We start from the raw sequence: 15,670 nt of genomic DNA, 5'->3' as shown, positions 1-15,670 counted from the left end.
ATTTACTTCCATTTCATGAGGGTTTTGGTGCAAGAACCTTGGCATTTGGGATTTGGACGTCCCAAGTGACATATATCTCAGATCTGGGATCTAGGAGGGGTTCCATGGCATAAAGGTGCAAACTTTATGACCATGGAAGCCCCATGCAAGCTTATAAGCGTTAATCTGTCCTTTTTAGCCCTAAGAGGCCATGCTTAGAAGGAAAGCTAGGAACTTTACGTGTCCAACTGATGTTCAAAGCCTAGATTTAGTATAGCGTGCCTTGGTTTAGGGTATTATGGCTTGTGGACCAATATCTATGTTCTAGAGAGTTAGGGTTTGAGCTAAACCCATTAAGAACAACTAAGAGCGGGTAAAGTTGGAAAATTTACCCTTAAAAGCGTATTCCCGGTGTGTAGATGAAGTTTGGAGCTTGGATCTGAAGGGTAGGAGCTTAATCCATTGAGATGGCTCAATCAGACAGGGGAACTCGGCGAGTCCATAGAGGGACTCAATGAGTTGAGTTGGTTTGTCCTGTTTTAGCTTAAGGTAGAACTCGACGAGTCGGTGAAGGGACTCGATGAGTTAAATCGGTAGATCGCGACTGTGAGTAGCCTAGGAACTCGACGAGTCAGATCGCGATTTCAGATTCTAGGAATCGACGAGTTGATGGAACAAGTCGACGAGTTGGGAGTTTTTCATGGAAAATTCCAAATTGAGCGATTTCTTATTCCCTTTTGGGTTTTATAATCATATTTCAATTATAAAAAGGGGGAGAGATTTGAATATGTTAATTCGAAAATTTTGAATTTTTTCATATTAGGTGAATTTGAAGACCGATTTGACCTTGAGAAAGAAAAGTTTTTGAAGTGATTCAAATTGTAAATTCTGAAGTGATTTGGGTTTTTTTCCCAGTTCATGAAGGGTTTGGACATAATGAATATTTTTGGGGTGTGTTTTTATGCTCAAAGTTGCGTAATTGACTTGTGGAGATATGGATACTCCAAATTATCTTTTGATGCTCGGATTGTAATGTCTCACACTCTAGAACCCGAATTGGAAAATCATTGAATAATTGAAGATTTGATGCTCATTTCTACATTTGTCACGCTTGAGGATTCGTTCGTGAAGTTGCTCTTTTTGGAGATTGAAGTCGAGTCATCCATTCCTAACTTTGAGGGGGAGAATGTTAGGGTGCAAAGTTATACATGGATTGACTTTGTAATGGCTTACTTGAGAAGACCCACTTGCATGTGGGATTAGAGCCTCGTGACAAGAGAGAGAGAGAGAGAGAGAGAGAGTGAGATAGAGAGAGAGAGAGACTTGTTAGCACCTCTATATAAAGTGGGTTACATTCCACTAGCACCTCTAACTAACTAGTAAACGAATATGTTAAGTTACATATTGTGAAGACTAAATAATTTCAGAAGGTTAGGTTTAGCTCTATTTCGCAGATCTTGTTTGAGTCCAATTGTTATAGGGTAGAACCTCTCATTCGAAGAATTATATAGTCTTAGTGATATGTAATGGTATTCGCGAGCTAGTTAGGGGGAGATAGTAGGAACTTCTTATGCAGCTGATGGCGGAGAATGGATTGGTGATTACCCTAGGGCAAGCCTAGGATGAGATTAGCAGTAGTAGAAGGGACTTGGTGGAGTCAAGGAAGTTCTTGAGGAAAGTACGGATAGATGTGTAAGGTAGTATGGGCCCGTACTACTTAAAGCAGAGGATCCGTACTCGAATCAAGGAAGACTGAGATGAACCCAGGAAACTTGTAGTGTGTTAGATCCCTTGAGATTTTGATGAGTATACTGATGTTTGCTATGGTGTATTTTCAGAATGGTGATGCTACGCACTAGGCCAGTTGGCACTTTAGGCACTGGTGAGGGATCAGGCTCGGGCTCTGGAGCTGGGCAGCTGGACGAGCAGACGAGGGAGTTTATCTCGTCTGAGATCACACGTACCATTCTAGACCAGAATCCCGTGATCTTTGGTTCAGTCAAGGAGGGTATTTTAGAGCTTCTGGATGAGAAGCTGAGCACTTTCCGTACTGAGGTGGCGGCCATGATGGGGTCACGCACACTAACAGTGTCACACCCCCAAACCAAGGATGGCGGAAACGTCCGGGGGTGGAGGACTTCATGTATAGTATCACAACAACGAGTATAATAGTGCCCAAAGTAAATAGAACCATCATAAATATAATTGAAAAAGTTATACAATAGTATGTGTTTACATGTTTCCAATCAATTACACTTATGATGACAAAAATGAAATGTTTGACGATTTAACGTCCCATCCTCAAAAGCGGTTGATTTCCTGTTTCACTGAATTCCTGAGAATACAAGTAGTTTGAAAAAGTGTCAACAATTAAGTTGGTGAGTTCATAAGAGTTTTATTTGAGAAAGAAGCCGTTTTCCTTGTAAAAAAAAAGCGATAGAGTATGATTTTATAAAATTCAATATTTTCTTTATTAAACGCGAAATGAACTCTCCTATGCTATGCAATAATGTACCCTAGAAAGACCTGTAGATTCCTTCTATAATCACCCAGTGTATATAAGTTATATAAAATTTAAGTTAAATAAACGGTCGAATATAATGGGTCTGCCCTAGGTCCACAACCAAACAAGGACCAGGAAGTAAGGCGGGCCCACCAATTGTAGGTCGATTGCGACTAGATTCTTATATAACTCTAGCATATACACTTAGCAATTATAGCTGAAGTCTAACAATTCTAGATGAAATGTAGTTTTGATAGAAATATGTTTCCAAAGAAAATCCAATATTTTCCTTATAAAAGTCATGTAGTCCTAATTGTTAAGACAGAGAATATGTATGTGTTTTGTGCTTATAATATTCACAATGGGAATGTGTTTCCAAAGAAAATCCAATATTTTCCTTATAAAAAGTCATGTAGCCTTAAGCTTCAAGACCGAGAATATACAAGTATTTTTCCATACTTAGAGTAATTAATGCAAGTTTAAATCGGCATAAACTCGTTTAATTTAGAAGTAAAACCCCTTTTCAAAGTAGAATTTTTCCTGTAAACTTGAAAGATTGTTAACTCCCTATGTGAGTCGCTATAACCATACTACGACAGAATAACCTGCTTACGACGTTCTTCAGGTGTCGGAATCGAAATGACACTTGTCACCCCCGATCGGCCGATCGGACTTATGCAAGCAGCATGGGTGTGGGTTGTCAATCCCAATATAGATCTATACACAATTATCACGCTCTCCCTACAAGAGACTCTGGTTATAAGCAATTCAGGATTTTCTGTGGTACTTAAGAGTACCCCGAAGGAGAATGTCTCACAACTTACGTTAACTAGTTACATATAGTTTTGAGTATAAAACCTCTTCCGTGGAGGAAGTGAAATCACCTTTTATGAAAATACATTTGTGATATAAATCCATAAACTATTACTATTATAGTTTATCATGTAGTATATGAAAAACCCATTTGTTTTAAGAGTAAAACCTTTTCCATGTAGTATGCTTTTATCGAAAATTCATAAACTATACTTAATGTAGTTTATTATATGTGTTCGAAATGAATGGAGGAAAAACCTTAACATGAATGACTAATTTCTGTTTATGATGATAAACTAACAAGAATGCATCCAAACATTGAGAAACTTATTGTTACGCACTTTGCTCAACATACTACAAAGTGTTATTAATAAGGTAAACTATGCAACTAGTTTTTATCCTTTCTGCACTGTTTTGAAATTATCATAGAAAAATCATACAGAGTCGAAAACTAACTCCGTAAACTCTGAGAGTTTAGAAAATGTGTCTAGTTTATTCATAATTTTTATTATGATTTTTAGAAGTCTCTAACTTATGTGAAAGTGTTCATAATCACAGACTGGTCCGAATTTGTTTATGAAATGATAGGCAGTTTTGTAAAAATCACCATAAATCGTAGAAAAATCATATGGAGATGTGAAAGTAGTCATTTTAAAGGTATAAACCTGAACTACTTGCATATTAAACAGTTTTGAAAGATATTAAGTTTAAGTTGCGTAAAACAGTTCGTGAACAGGTCACAACTTTTCTGTTGTAAGCTATCAAGTTGAGTTTTGAATATGTTTTGGTATTTTAACTTGTATTCCCCCCCTGAAAACTGAAGAAAACTAGAAAATGTAGGGGTATGAACTCACCTTGAGTGATTTCTTGAAGAGTGGAAGGTTGAAGATGATGAGTTTCAAGGGAATCCCAGGCATTTCCTTATATGGAGGGTTGTTGGAGCAAGTGGCTAGGGTGAAGGGATGTTTGCCTTGGTTTGTGTGATGTGGATAAGGTTGGACCAATGAGAAAGTGACACATAGGAGGCAAGTGGGCACACTTGACCCACTTGTGGTGTAGAATACTCTTCTTATTGTAAAATAATGATTTATAATTAATAAATCCTTGAAAAATAATTAAAATAATAGTTCTGGGGGTTAAAAATGATAAAAATATGAATTTGGTGAAAAAATCCCGTCAAAAAGTCAAAAACGGGCTTAGGAGGCGAAAGTAGTCGAAAACCGGACAATAGGGACCGAACCTGCGAGGTTCGGCTCTTAGGAGTGTGAGAACCGAGAGGGAACCGAGAGTAGGGGGGAAGACCGAAGGTCCGAAGTGGGGGGGGGGGTGCGAGGGTCTCGCATGGGAGCCGAAGTTCAGTCCTCGCTGCTGAGCTTCGGTCTGCTGAGGTTTCGGTCCGAGATGCTTCTGACACTTTCGGTTCTGACACTTTCGGCTCATAAGAGGTTCGGCTCCTAAGAGGGGTTTCGTTTCCTAAGAGGAGTTTCGGTTCCTAAGAGGGGTTTCGGTCCTATATAGCTGTTTTTCGAGAAATCTTTCCGTTTTGCGTGATTTTTGACCAAGTTAAGGGTCGGGATGACCCGGATGACTATAAAAAGTTCGAGAGAGATTTTGGGAGAGATTTGGGAGAGATTTCACATACTTGGAGAGATTTCACATACTTGGAGAGATTTCACATACTTAGAGAGATTTGGGAGAGATTTCACATGCTTGGAGAGATTTGGGAGAGATTTCACATACTTGGAGAGATTTCACATACTTAGAGAGATTTCACATAGTTAGAGAGATTTGGGAGAGATTTCACATACTTGGAGAGATTTAGGAGAGATTTCACATACTTGGAGAGATTTCACATACTTAGAGAGATTTGGGAGAGATTTAATGTCACACCCCCAGCCATCGGCGGAAACACCGGGTGGTGTAACGTTATTCTTCGTATCACAGTTATATAACATACATTGAACAGTACTAAAGAAAATACATACATTTATTGATAACTGAAAGTTACATAACTGTTTTTCTAGAACCTATTACATATTATTCGACTATGGCATACTTCTTAATGAACAGAAAGGTAATAGTAAAACTTCTTCTGTTCGAATACATACCAGCTTTTCAAGTTCCTGAAAACACATGCATTTTAAAATACGTCAACATAAAGTTGGTGAGTCCACAGGTTTTGACTCCATAAAATAATACATTTTCCACATTCAAAAGTATAGTTTTTGAAAGTATCATTTTGACTCTCCATCATTTAGTATGCATATTAGGTATAATAGTTTACTTATCAATTAAGTGTTATACCTAAACATTCCTTAATCCTAAGGTATAAGTAGGGGAAACTTATACTTAACATTACTACTTGTATACGACAAAGTATAATGTTTCTAACAATTTGCTACCATGAGCCTGTAACCGCTGCTATGAAATAATACCTCTGATAGAACACACTCATGATTTACCATTAGAAACAAACACACTCATGATTTACCATGAGAAACAACACCGTACGCTTCATCGACGCCGGAACAATAACAAATAAAAGGATAGTTCATCACTTGCTTTTGGTTGACTGTAGCTAACAGTCACAAGTGGGGTGGTCAACCCGTATACTAATTATACACGACTTCCTCGCTCACACGGGATTAACGGTTACAGTTCAGAGGATTTCCACTAAGATCCCCAATCTTAGTTGATGAATACAATTACTCATGTAGACTTTGACGGCTTCCTATAGCTCTAACAACAAAAGCATCTTTATGTCTAAAACCCTAAGTTACTAGACTATGCTTTTAAACATTACTCCTAACTTCATAATATTTAGGCAGTATAACAACTATATCTTGAAGTAAAACCAGGTTTTATCTTGACCTAAAACCAATAATAACAACATATAACGTTCCTAGTTTTATCTTGACATAAAACTATCAATAACAATACCAAGTTTTATCTTAACATAAAACTAACAATAACAACGTATAACATATCCAGTTTTATCTTGCCATAAAACTATTAATAGCAACATACTTTATAACTTAACATATAAATCTTCCGAATATAACTTCGGAACTATATCGCACACAACATATATATAGAATCTTAAATATAACTCAAGATCTACATTAGTAAATTAACATACTGATAAGTTGATAATAGTTGTATATATTCAAAATATTATATTTAGAACAACTATACCCCGACTATTATAACTATATACTATCATATAGACATAATAATAACATATATATATAATATCTAGCATGCGTTTTCCCCTGAAATATTAGAAAGTGGGGCCGTGAAACTCACACTAGTAGCGTGATTTTATGTTATCTAAGCAAAAACGGTCAGCGTACGAGGTCGTCGGGACTCGGGATGCAAAATGGCCTCCAAAAAACGAGATAGAGAGAAAAGTTTAGGTGTGAGAAGTGTTAAGGTCGAATTTGCTATTTATAGGCTGATTTTTGGCCATTCACGACGTGAACCAAGCATGCTCACGTCGTGAGCTCGATCCTGCTCACTTCGTAGACCCGTCATTTGGTCCCTAGCTTCGGATGGTGTCCCTTTGACTCCTCACGTCGTGAAAAACTCCTTGTTCACGTCGTGAGTTTGGATCTTATCCCCTCTCAGCCTCGTCACACCTTCTAGATCCGAAATGTGGCAGTTTGAGTCCTCACGTCGTGAGTTTTTATGCTCACGTCGTGAGTTCAGTCAAATTAGGGTTTCTGACAGCGATATCTTCGGAAGGCCATAACTTTTGCATACGAACTTCGTTTTTGACGTTCTTTATATCCACGCGTAGGTATTTACGAGTACTACAACTCTCTTTTAGACTTAAATAGCTAATTCTAAGTCTATTTTAAATTCCTCTTATTATAGAGATTTATAGTGTTCTGTTTATCATAACTTCTTCATGCGAAGTCAGATTCAAACATTCTCTATATTTTTGGGATCGTATGGACGTATACTTTGAGTTGTATTATAAACAAGATTCATATTTGTATTAGAATTTATCATGAACTACATAACACTCTTACCACATTACTAGGTTAACATAATCACATTACATGATTGGCATAATCACATGTGATTGTCTATTGACCTATTTTGACTAGTGTTACATTCTCCCCCCGTTAGAATAATTTTGTCCCGAAATTTATCTTATGGATGGGGTTTCGTTAAACAGTTGGGGGTATTTTTCTTTCATCTGATCTTCACGTTCCCAAGTAAATGCAGGTCCTCGCAAAGAGTTCCATCGAACTTTCACTATGGGAATACGACTTTGCTTTAATCGTTTGACTTCTCGATCCATAATCTCAACAGGTTCTTCTACAAAGTTGAGTTTCGTATTGACTTGTATCTCTTCGAGAGGTATAACAAGAGTGTCATCGGAAAGACATCTTTTGAGATTTGATACGTGAAAAACATCGTGCACATTACTTAGCTCTTGAGGCAACTTAAGTTGGTATGCGACGGAACCAATTCTTGCCAGAATTTCAAAAGGTCCTATATGTCGTGGGTTTAGTTTGCCTCGTTTCCCGAATCGAATTACACCTTTCCAAGGAGAGACTTTCAACATTACTTTATCTCCAACTTGGAATTCTACACGCTTACGTCTTACGTCAGCATAGCTCTTTTGACGATCACGTGCAGCCTTTAATCGATCCTTAATTTGCACGATCTTTTCAGTTGTCTCGTGGATTATTTCTGGTCCAGTACGTAAGGTATCGCCTGTACGTTCTCTGGCCATCTGCGTATCTCCAACTTCTGCCCAACACACTGGGGAACGACACTTTTGTCCATAAAGAGCCTGAAATGGTGCAGCCTTGATGCTGGTGTGATGACTATTGTTGTAGGAAAACTCAATTAACGGTAAATGAGTATCCCACGCATTTCCAAAGTCTATTACACAGGCTCGGAGCATATCTTCTAAAGTCTGAATGGTTCTCTCACTCTGACCATCAGTCTGTGGATGGTAAGCGGTACTCATGTCTAGACGTGTTCCTAAGGATTTTTGTAGAGATTGCCAAAATCATGAAGTGAATCTACTATCTCGGTCAGAAATAATAGAATTTGGAACTCCATGCAATCTGACAATTTCCTTAAGATAAACTCTAGTCAGCTTCTCCATCTTGTCGTTCTCCTTAATTGGTAAGAAATGGGCGGACTTAGTCAACCTATCGACTATCACCCAAATAGTGTCGGACCCACTAGGAGTTTTAGGTAACTTAGTGATGAAGTCCATTGATATCTGCTCCCATTTCCATTCAGGTATTTCCGGTTGTTGAAGTAAACCTGAAGGCTTTTGATGTTCTGCCTTTACTCTAGAACAAGTCAAACATTTGCTCACATAAGTAGCAATTTCAGCCTTCATGTTTGGCCACCAATAATGTACTTTTAAATCTAAGTACATTTTCTCAGAACCTGGATGCACGGAATATCTAGACTTGTGGGCTTCTTCTAAGACCAAGTCCCTGACTCCACCGAACCTAGGCGTCCAAACTCGGTTCATAAAGTATTGTATTCCGTCATCTTTTTGTATAAGTTGCTTTTCCATTCCTCGCAAAGCTTCGTTCTTAATGTTTTCTTCTTTTAGAGCCTCAAGCTGAGCTTCTCTAATTTGTGCGGTAAAGTTAGAATGGATAGTTATAGTTAATGCTCGTACTCGTCGGGGTTTAATATATTCTTTCCGGCTCAAGGCATCTGCTACCACGTTTGCCTTTCCGGGATGATAACGAATCTCATATTCGTAATCATTCAACAATTCAACCCATCTTCTTTGTCTCATATTAAGATCTTTTTGGTCGAAGATGTGTTGGAGACTCTTGTGGTCGGTAAAAATAGTACACTTAGTACCGTATAAGTAATGTCTCCAAATTTTTAGTGCAAAAATTACAGCTCCAAATTCAAGATCATGGGTAGTGTAATTATTCTCATGCATCTTAAGTTGTCGTGATGCATAGGCGATAACTTTTCCTCTTTGCATCAACACACATCCCAATCCTTGATTTGACGCGCCGCAGTATACAACAAAATCTTCTGTTCCATCTGGAAGGGATAGGATTGGTGCACTACACAACATTTGCTTCAGTTTTTGAAAAGCAGCTTCTTGTTTGTCTTCTCAGTTGAACTTCGTATTCTTCTGGGTTAGTGCTGTAAGTGGCTTGGCTATTTTGGAGAAATTCTCTATGAATCTACGGTAATAGCCAGCAAGTCCTAGGAATTGACGTACCTTTGTTGGCGTCTTTGGTGCTTCCCAATTCCTGATTGCTTCAACTTTGGATGGGTCAACATGAATTCCTTCGTTGCTAACTACATGACCTAAAAATTGTACTTCTCTAATCCAAAACTCACATTTGGAGAATTTAGCGTACAACTTTTCTTTTCTTAGTAGTTCCAAGATTATTTGCAGGTGTTGACCATCTTCTTCCTTGGTTCGTGAATATATCAATATATCATCGATAAATACGATCACGAATTTATCCAAGTATGGTTTGCAAACACGATTCATGAGATCCATAAACACTGCTGGGGCATTGGTTAATCCAAAAGACATAACTAAGAACTCATAATGACCATAACGTGTTCTAAATGCTGTTTTTGGAATGTCGTCTTCTTGTACTCTGAGTTGATGGTATCCTGATCTAAGATCTATCTTTGAGTAGTAGCTGGATCCTTGCAGTTGATCGAATAAATCATCAATTCTCGGAAGTGGATAACGATTCTTGATCGTTAGCTTGTTTAGCTCCCGATAATCAATACACATTCTAAAGGATCCGTCCTTCTTCTTGACAAACAAGATTGGTGCTCCCCAAGGTGAAAAACTTGGTCGAATAAAGCCTTTTTCAAGAAGCTCTTGTAGTTGGCTAGACAATTCTTGCATTTTAGATGGAGCCAACCGATAAGGAGATTTCGCTACTGGTGTTGCTCCTGGAATTAAATCGATTCGAAACTCGACTTGTCGGACGGGAGGTATTCCAGGTAGATCTTTAGGAAACACGTCAGGGAAATCACATACTTGAGGTATGTCCTTGATTTCTTTTGTCTTTCTCTTCCTATCTACAATGTGGGCTAAGAATGCGCTATATTTCTTATGTAGATATTTCTGGGTCTTAGTACAAGAGATGACTTTGAGGTTCTTCCCAGATTTATCAGCATAGATAATCAGGGCTTCGCCATTTGGTAAGGGTAGTCGTATGGCTTTCTCATGACATAGAATTTCGGCGCGGTGTGAAGATACCAATCCATGCCAATTATGACATCAAAACTACCGATAGACATTGGCATGAGGTTGACGTAAAAAAGGTAGTTATTAAGAGTTAACAGACAGTTTTCTAGGATTTCATGTGTTTTCTCAGTTTGACCGTTAGCGATTTCTACTTCATAGATTTCTTTTAATCTGCTAGACTTATGACTTAACAATTTTCTAAATGTTGAAGTTATAAAACTTCGATCTGCTCCAGAGTCGAAGAGTATAGAAGCATATAAATTATCTATAAGAAACGTACCAGATACGATCGAAGGGTCCTGGATAGCCTCTCTGCTTCCAATCACAAACACCCTACCACGTCCTATGCCTCCCTGACTCCTTAACTTTGGACATTCTTTCTTGATATGTCCAACCTCCCCACACTCGTAGCATTTTCTTCCTTCACCACAGCCTGTCCCATTATTGGTTTGTTGATCGACTGTTGCAGGTGTTGTGCTCCTGCAGTAACTAGCAGTATGCCCCTTTTTCTTGCACTTCATGTAGACAAAACAGTCACCTGGATGATGACGGTTGCACTGATTGCACCATGAAGATTTTGGTTGTGTAGGTACTGCTGTTGTGGCTGCATAATTAGTTACCACTTCTTGTCTTTTCTCAGATGATTGTTTGGGATTCTTCCTATTAAACTTGCGCTTGTTTGTTCTAGATTTGGGAGACTCAGCCTTTGAGACCACTTCTGTTCCTTGGATCTCTGTGAGGGTTAGCTGATGAGCTATCCTCTTGGTGCTGTCATAAGTCGTAGGCTTTGATGCGATCACCATGCCTTTAATTTGCGATGCTAAACCCCAGATATATCGCTCAATCTTTTTATATTCAGGGGTTACAAGTGCTGGACACATTACAGCAAGATCATTAAATCTAGCGGTATAAGCTTTTATCTCTGAACCCTTCATGGTTAGGGTCCACAGTTCTTGTTCCAGTTTATGTATCTCCTCCCTAGGATAATACTCCTCTACTAGCATCATTTTTAGCTCCTCCCATTTCATGGAATTTGCAATATCAATTCCCATGGTATTCACATCGTTGTTCCACCAGGTGAGTGCTGCATCAGCGAAAGTACATGCTGCAAATCGTACTTTACAATCATCTGGACATAAGCTTATTTGAAAGACGGACTCTGTCTTTTCTATCCACCTCGTCAAATTAACTACCCCTTCATTTTCATGAAAGCTTTTTGGCCTGCAATTCATAAAATCTTTGTAGGTACATGTTCTAGTGGTCCCTACATGGCCTTCATTTCTAACTCCATCTCTTGTGACATTAGATAGAGCCGCAACAATTCTTTGAGCTATGATTTCTTCAAGTTGTACTGTACTTATTGAGGGGTTTATTTCTGGTGGTGGTTGGGGTTGTTGTTGTTGTGGTGCTGATGGTCGGTTAGGGTTTAGCCGATTACTCCTTCTAGGCATTTTGTTTTAGTTCCTATTATAAATAATAAGAATTTTATGAGTTTTGTTAATCATTTAATACACGAGTACTAAATACTCTAGTTATTATTCACAGTGTAAAACATAATAGACAACACAATGATTACTGTAACATATGCTTCATATTATTACCAGTGGTTACATCAGTTTATTTAGGTTATAAGAGAAAAGTTTCTATAAACATTGCAAAATTTGCAAGGTTTTCTACATCCTTGCTATAAACTTTCCTCTTTTCGCCTTAACTAGTCTGATTTTCTCTATTTACATAACCACTAGTTGGAGCTTATCTACCAGAAACCTAAGTGATGACCCAGCACGTCAGTGACATTAACCACTTGCTCTTCAAGTGCTTGAGTTCTCTGCTCAAGACTTCCCGTGCGTTCTTCATTTCTTGAGGTTTGATTGTAGAGCTCTAACTCTGCAATCCTGGCATCGTGAGTAATCATGTCATTATAAGCAAAATTTATACGATGATGGACATCCATCACCGATTCCTGATCTCATGTCCTTTGTCCTTCTAGCCTTCACACTCTTCCAGAGAGATGAGTAGCCCTCCCTTCGACAATTTCCATTTTGTCTTCAATTTTGACACTTTTCTCAAACAATTGGGATAAAGTGTTATCTTCAGAAGAATGTGGGAGATGTGGTCGAGATGATTGACCAGTCTCATACATCTTGGCAGCTCTTTCTTCCGCCACCCACCTATCAACGGTTTGTGCGATCCGTGCAGGTTCATCTTGAACTCTATGACTTCCTGAAGATGTCGCCTTCTGACTCTTCTTAATCTTTGGCCATATCAGTATGGATTTACGTGTCGTGCGTTTCATTTTTACTCCTCCTGGAACTTTATGGTAAAGAGTGTTCAGTGGTGGTAAAGACGATGCCACCGATTCTGTCTCCTCCATGGATTCGCTTTCTTCCATTGGATCACTCTCTTCCCATTCGTTGGAGGGTAAAGGTGCTCCATCGTCAGAAGGTATTGGATGAAAGGTGGTTGGATTTATAGGGTAGTAAGGATCGCCTACCATCATGGGGAATGAAATTTCCTCTTCTTCATCCGTAGCCTCGATGATTATCCATTCTCGTGAATATGCCATGTCGAATTCCTATACGTTTTGCATCACCAAGAGTTTTAGTCAATCAAATGTTACTCCCAAATTAAATAGTTCATATGATCTGATCATAATAAAATGTAGTTGCGCACCTACACCTAGTTGTGATAGGATATATGCACATATAAACTTTAGTTGGAATATTTGATCTAAATCCTTGAGATCAAAAACATTCCGGGTATTAAGGTTTATTCTCTTCGCGGGTCTGAGTCTTTACATATGACTTTATATTCTTATTTATTGTATTCATGCTTTAATTATTGTTTGTTACTTCAGGTCTATCTGATAAGGCTCCGGCCAGTCAGGACAGTCGAAAGGGCAGGATCATTTTAGCATATAGCCGTTCTGAAATCCAGCAACCCAAATCGACATGTCTATCCTTGTCACCGCTCCCGTAAGTAGTCCTTCAGTAGAATAATTAATAATACTTTTTATTTATAGGTTAAGGGATATACCTAAACCTAAGAGAGTAAGCCCTAAACTATAGACGTGCTTTCCTAAGAAAGTACTAGTTCACTATAGTTAATAGCTCTGATACCAATTTCTGTCACACCCCCTGCCATCGGCGGAAACACCGGGTAGTGTAACGTTATTCTTCGTATCACAGTTATATAACATACATTGAACAGTACTAAAGAAAATACATACCTTTATTGATAACTGAAAGTTACATAACTGTTTTTCTAGAACCTATTACATATTATCCGACTATGGCATACTTCTTAGTGAACAGAAAGGTAATAGTAAAACTTCTTCTGTTCGAATACATACCAGCTTTTCAAGTTCCTGAAAACACATGCATTTTAAAATACGTCAACATAAAGTTGGTGAGTCCACAGGTTTTGACTCCATAAAATAATACATTTTCCACATTCAAAAGTATAGTTTTTGAAAGTATCATTTTGACTCTCCATCATTTAGTATGTATATTAGGTATAATAGTTTACTTATCAATTAAGTGTTATACCTAAACATTCCTTAATCCTAAGGTATAAGTAGGGGAAACTTATACTTAACATTACTACTTGTATACGACAAAGTATAATGTTTCTAACAATTTGCTACCATGAGCCTGTAACCGCTGCTATGACATAATACCTCTGATAGAACACACTCATGATTTACCATGAGAAACAAACACACTCATGATTTACCATGAGAAACAACACCGTACGCTTCATTGACGCTGGAACAATAACAAATAAAAGGATAGTTCATCACTTGCTTTTGGTTGACTGTAGCTAACAGTCACAAGTGGGGTGGTCAACCCGTATACTAATTATACACGACTTCCTCGCTCACACGGGATTAACGGTTACAGTTCAGAGGATTTCCACTAAGATCCCCAATCTTAGTTGATGAATACAATTACTCATGTAGACTTTGACGGCTTCCTATAGCTCTAACAACAAAAGCATCTTTATGTCTAAAACCCTAAGTTAATAGACTATGCTTTTAAACATTACTCCTAACTTCATAATATTTAGGCAGTATAACAACTATATCTTGAAGTAAAACCAGGTTTTATCTTGACCTAAAACCAATAATAACAACATATAACGTTCCTAGTTTTATCTTGACATAAAACTATCAATAACAATACCAAGTTTTATCTTAACATAAAACTAACAATAACAACGTATAACATATCCAGTTTTATCTTGCCATAAAACTATTAATAGCAGAATACTTTATAACTTAACATATAAATCTTCCGAATATAACTTCGGAACTATATCGCACACAACATATATATAGAATCTTAAATATAACTCAAGATCTACATTAGTAAATTAACATACTGATAAGTTGATAATAGTTGTATATATTCAAAATATTATATTTAGAACAACTATACCCCGACTATTATAACTATATACTATCATATAGACATAATAACAACATATATATAATATCTAGCATGCGTTTTCCCCCGAAATTTTAGAAAGTGGGGCCGTGAAACTCACCCTAGTAGCGTGATTTTATGTTATCTAAGCAAAAACGGTCAGCGTACGAGGTCGTCGGGACTCGGGATGCAAAATGGCCTCCAAAAACGAGATAGAGAGAAAAGTTTAGGTGTGAGAACTGTTAAGGTCGAATTTGCTATTTATAGGCTGATTTTTGGCCATTCACGACGTGAACCAAGCATGCTCACGTCGTGAGCTCGATCCTGCTCACTTCGTAGACCCGCCATTTGGTCCCTAGCTTCGGATGGTGTCCCTTTGACTCCTCACGTCGTGAAAAACTCCTTGTTCACGTCGTGAGTTTGGATCTTATCCCCTCGCAGCCTCGTCACACCTTCTAGATCCAAAATGTGGCAGTTTGAGTCCTCACGTCGTGAGTTTTTATGCTCACGTCGTGAGTTCAGTCAAATTAGGGTTTCTGACACCGATATCTTCGGAAGGCCATAACTTTTGCATACGAACTTCGTTTTTGACGTTCTTTATATCCACGCGTAGGTATTTACGAGTACTACAACTCTATTTTAGACTTAAATAGCTAATTCTAAGTCTATTTTAAATTCCTCTTATTATAGAGATTTATAGTGTTCGGTTTATCATAACTTCTT

This window comes from Lactuca virosa, chromosome 8 (genome assembly GCF_052849685.1).
Source record: "Lactuca virosa cultivar CGN04683 chromosome 8, Lactuca_virosa_CGN04683_v6, whole genome shotgun sequence".
NCBI classification, from domain to species: domain Eukaryota; kingdom Viridiplantae; phylum Streptophyta; class Magnoliopsida; order Asterales; family Asteraceae; genus Lactuca; species Lactuca virosa.
This window is presented reverse-complemented; position numbering follows the sequence as displayed.